This window comes from Protopterus annectens, chromosome 6.part1, assembly GCF_019279795.1.
Source record: "Protopterus annectens isolate FY-2018-M chromosome 6.part1, PAN1.0, whole genome shotgun sequence".
In the NCBI taxonomy this organism is placed as follows: Eukaryota; Metazoa; Chordata; order Ceratodontiformes; family Protopteridae; genus Protopterus; species Protopterus annectens.
The window spans coordinates 576969546-576975262 of record NC_056738.1 but is presented as its reverse complement, the minus strand read 5'-3'; positions in this window follow the sequence as shown (position 1 = coordinate 576975262).

The following is a 5717-nucleotide window of genomic DNA, read 5'->3' as shown; positions in this document are numbered from 1 at the left end:
AGTAGATTATGCTACTAGATACCCTGAGGCAGTGGCTCTGTCCTCCATCAAGGCAGAGAAGGTGACAAATGCTTTGCTAGAGACTTTCAGCAGGGTAGGTTTCCTGAGAGAAATACTGATTGACAGAGGTGCCAATTTCATGTCAGACCTGCTGGGTTGTCTGTGGAAACGTTGTGAGCTGAAGCACCTAAAAAACACCCCTACCATCCCCAGACTAATGGTCTTGTGGAGAGGTTAAACCCTAAACTAAAGACCATGCTATGGGCATTTGCAGACCAGTTTAAGAGAGAGTGAGAGGAATATTTGCCTCATCTGCTGTTTGCATGCAGAGAGGTACCCCAGGAATCCACAGATTTTTCACCCTTTGAGTTGTATGGGCATAGGGTGAGGGGACCTTTAGATTTGATTTGTGTTAAGTGGTAGGATGAGTGTGAAACCCACAAGCAGTCTATTGTGGCATATGTTCTAAACCTCAGGACAAGGCTTAGGGAGCTCATGGGCTTGGCCCAGGAGAACCTGGGAGGAGCCCAACAGCAGAAAGAGGTCTGGTATGACAGGAATGCTTGAGACTGAGAGTATGCTGTGGGACAGCAGGTTATGGTGCTCATTCCTTTCAGACACAGTAAGCTGCAGGCAGCTTCGGAGGAACCCTTCGAAGTTGTAAGAAAGGTCAGTATTGTTAATTACATGGTAAACCTGTTAGGGAGGAGGCAGGAGCACAAATTGTACTATGTTAACATAATTAAGCCTCAGCATGTCAGGGAGGTCCTGAGCAGACTGCAAAGGGCAGGGTTGACCATTAAGCCCAGTAAGTGTCACTTGAGTATGGCAGAGGTCTCAGACCTGAGACATAGAGTGGGGAGTAGATTAGGACAGAACCTGCCAAAGTGGAACCTATTCAGGAGTGGTCTTCTCCTGTTACCAAAAATCAGGTGAGGGTGTTCTTGGGGACAGCAGGGTACTATAGAAAGTTTGTTCCCAATTATAGAACAATTGCTGCTCCCCTCACAGTCCTGTCAAGGAAAAACAGGCCAGATAAGGTAGTGTGGACCCCATCATGTGAGCAGGCATTCCAAAAGCTTAATGGGGTTTTTGGGAGGACTGCCTGTGTTAGCCAGTCCAGATTACAGCAATGTCAATGCAGATGGACTCTCAAGACAAGATATAGTTTAATGTGTTCCCAGACAGGCTCATTCCTCTCAAGCAACGTTTTTCCAGGATCACTTTAAAAACTACCTTGAGTTTTCCAAGGGGGAGGGAGAGATGTGATAATGTGGTGTGCTGCTGTCTGTGCTAGGGAGAGTGGGGAAGTGCGTGTGTTGCATGTGTCAGTATGGTTGGCTGGAGTTTTGTGGATAGTTTTGAAAATAAGTTTCTGTCATTTGGCTGTCACACTGACTTGTACAGATGCTTGTAATAAAAAATGTATCAACAGTGTTATTATATCTGATTAAATGTGTATGTTTAAACAAAGAATTCTATAATTTTCAAATATTGCAACAGATCTTAGAAAAGCTCTGAGTCTATACTCTACCAGAGTCATGTTATCAAATGTGATGTCATTCTATAACCAGCACTGAGGAGATGGAACTCGCTAATCAGCTTACTTGGTTTTGTTTTCTTTGGAACCTGATATAAAAATCTATGACAGTTATCACAGTCATTTCAGTTGTAGCCATTTAAAAGTTGGAAGATCATCACCTTGTCTAGTGGAAGTAAGCTTCTCAGCATCTCATCTTGCCTTGCTTAATTAATTAAGTTATCTAGGGAACAGTACTTCTTTAGACAGTCAGGAATTACAGTGAGATTAGCTAAGTATTGTTTTTCTGCATCTGCTTGAATCTGTCCGACTATGTTATTTTTATTTCTCCTGTGAATGAAATTCTGATGTTCATTGCACTTAAATATTTAATATGATCATCTTTTCTATTTTATTTATTATAAAATATTTTTATAGTTTTTTTTGTGGCTGGTCTTTTAAAGATTACTTTTAACATCTTGAGAGTGCTTGTGCTTATTCTAGTTATGCCTTGGCCACTCCAGAAAAGCTTTGCTGCTTGGGTTACACTCTACCATTTATGTTTGTGTTGATTTAACTCAGTATAATTGGATACCCTTGAATAGCTTGACATTGTCAGGGATGTCCTGAGCAGACTGCAAAGGACAGGGTTGACCATTAAGCCCAGTAAGTGTCACTTGGGTATGGCAGAGGTCTTAGATCTGGAACATAGAGTGGGGAGTAGCAAGATTAGGCCAGAACCTGCCAAAGTGGAACCTATTCAGGAGTGGTCTTATCCTATTACCAACTATCAGATGAGGGCATTCTTGGGGACAGCAGGGTATTATAGAAAGTTTGTTCTCAATTATAGAACAATTGCTGCTCCCCTCACAGACCTGTCAAGGAAAAACAGGTCAGATAAGGTAGTGTGGACCCCACCCTGTGAGCAGGCATTCCAAAAGCTTAATTTATTTTTAGGGAGGACTGCTTGTGCTAGCCAGTCCAGATTACAGCAATGCCAATGCAGATGGACTCTTAAGACAGGGTATAGGTTAATGTGTTCCCAGACAGGCTTATTCCTCTCAAGCAATGTTTTTCCAGGATCACTTTAAAAACTACCTCAAGTTTTCAAAGGGGGAGGGAAAGATGTGACAATGTGAGGTGTTGCTGTCTATGCTAGGGAGAGTGGGGAAGTGCATGTGTGGCATGTGCCAGCATGGTTGACTGGAGTTTTGTGGATAGTTTTGTAAATATTTTTCTGTCATTTGGCTGTCACACTGACTTTTACAGATGCTTGTAATAAAAAATGTATCAACAGTGTTATTATATCTGATTAAATGTTTATGTTTAAACAAAGAATTCTATAACTTTCAAATACTGCAATAAATCTTAGAAAAGCTCTGAGTCTATACTCTACCAGAGTCATGTTATCAAATGTGATGTCATTCTATAACCAGCACTGAGGGGATGGAACTCGCTGATCAGCTTGCTTTGTTTTGTTTTCTTTGGAACCTGATATAAAAATCTATGACAGTTATCACAGTCATTTCAGTTGTAGCCATTTAGAAGTTGGAAGATCATCACCTTGCCTAGTGGAAGTAAGCTTTTCAGCATCTCATCTTGCCTTGCCAAATTAATTATGTTATCTAGGGAACAGTACTTCTTTAGACAGTCAGGAATTACAGTGAGATTACCTAAGTATTGTTTTTCCGCATCTGCTTGAATCTGTCCAACTGTGTTATTTTTATTTCTCCTGGGAATGAAATTCGGAGGTTTATTGCACTCAAATATTTAATATTATCATCTTTTCTATTTTATTTATTATAAAATATTTTTATAGTTTTTATTATGGCTGGTCTATTAAAGATTAATTTTAACGTCTTGAGAGTGCTTGTGCTTATTCTAGTGATGCCTTGGCCACTCTAAAAAGCTTTGCTGCTTTGGTTACACTCTACCATTTATGTTTGTATTGATTTTACTCAGTATAATTGGATACCCTTGAAGAGCATGACATTGACTGGCTGGTGGCAGCATTGTTACCTTTTTGCCTGGGCATAAGGGGGCACAGCTTGTAAATCTGTGCCAGCCTTTCTCAGGAGTGTGTGTCTGTGTGTGTGTGTGTATATGTATATATATGTGAAAATCCAGTACCCAGGTGTGGGTGTGTTGGGCACTTGGAACTGCTCTTGCGGGAAATTGTGCTTGATGCATAGAACTGCATTTGAAAATACTGAGTAAATCCATCCCTGTTTTAGTGACGGTCTCTCACCGGGGTCAGTGGTGAGGATTGAGGGTCCTTGATTACTGTCCCTGGGGTAGAGACAGGCCATCACAAGTAGCCTTTTTGAGAACCAGGGTAGAACTTGTCTGCCCATGTCTAAGTGACTGATTGTTGCAAGCACCAGTAGAAGAAGAATCGCATAGCAGGCTGAAGTTCATGCTAAATTACCTGTGGTTCTTGGGTTTTTTCAAGTTTAACATCAGGTACCACCAGATTGTTCTTATGGGCCACCCTGGAGCTTGAGGAATGCAAAATATGCAGATAAAGAGGCATTTTGGAGGTCTCCTTCATTGAAAGTTTCTAGAGGACCTCCCTCCATGACTGTGAGAGACTTCCTCAGGATGTTAAGGTTAATAGTCTCTGTCATCTGTATGGTATCCCTAGCAAGAGCTACACTAAGCTTTCTGAAGGCTTACTGGGAGCAGCACTGATATCCATTAGACAAGGCAATACTAGTCCTCCTGTGCAAATAGCAGGTGGTTTACTGGTGGGCAACTGAAGTGAAGATAATGGCTACATGTCATGTTGTCTTCCAGTGTACATCCAGATACTGACAGACAATCCCTTTTATCAAGTTTTGTGGAGTTGATAAGGGAAAATTTTAAGGTTCAGCATCATTTGACCACTGTTCAAATAAGGGACCCTGTTAGGGATTCTGACCCTCAAAGTATTTGAGCCCTTGTAGAAGCCAGGAATGCAGCAGCTTATAGTGGATAACACTTCAGTCTTGTAATGCTTAAACAAAATGGCACACTTCTATGCACCTTCTGTAAACTAGCAATGCAAGTCTGGGAGTTGGCAGCCCATGCAGGTATGTACAACCAAACAGCAGATGTTCTGAGCAGAATTCGGACAGCAACCAGAAATGTTGGGCAACCAGAAATGGTGCCTAAGCAGAGCAGCTTTGCAGTTAACATACAGACAGATGGGGAATTCAGGATATAGATCTGTTTGCACCCCTGGAGAAGGTTGCTGTGCAGCAGCAGCACTTGGGCAGTGAACACCTTCTCTGTTTTTTGGAGTGGGCTCTTTCTTAAACGCATGTTCTAACACACCACTGCTGTTATGGGTGCTGAAAAAGGAAAGGGACAAGGATGGTTCTAGTTGCCCTTTCTACTGACCCACATACACTTGTTTCACATGGTGGCTCAGCCAAAAGAACTTCCATTTAGCCAGCATTGACCAAAGATTTGCTCACAGCCTAGTACCCTGGTGCAGCTTAACCGACATGGGCTTAGATTAACTGTTGAGGTGGTCTGACACTAATTCCTTTAAAGCACAGTGGACCAATATATGTTTATCATTTTGAAGGAGGCCAAGAACCCAAATGTAAGAGGTCATAGATGTCAAAACAGACAAGATTTTCCATCTAGTGCAATAAAAATGATTAAAATTCATCACCAGCAGGACTGCATGATGGTTTCATTCCTGTCAGATCTTTTTACAGCAGACCTCTCTTCTTCCTCACTTAAACTGCATGTTGAACAGGGCTGTCCCCCCTCCTTGGGATTTAAAATTTGTTCTAAAGAGTTAACTGTGTAACTGTTTGAGCCAGCATAGTGACCCTAACTTCAACTGGATGAACTTCAGAAGTGCAAGTAGTTACATGCAAGGAGCTATTCATGCTGCTCCTTAAAGACAGCAGTAGTCTTGGAACAGTCTGCTACAAAGTGCTTGTGTGCTACTAACAATGTGTACATGCTGGCTGCCACTTGCTCAAAAAAGCAACTGATCTAACTCTCACTAGCCCAAACTCTCATTTCTGTGTAACCCTCCCAATAACCCGAGCCTATAAACTACATAGCCCTAACAGAACCTAAACCCAAAACTTAAACTCCCGTACAGTTCCTAACTTGACTCCTCAGTCCCTTACCCTAAACCTCTACTCCCCCATCCTAATCCTCAAGTCTCCAGTCACACTATAAACTTCAAAACTCT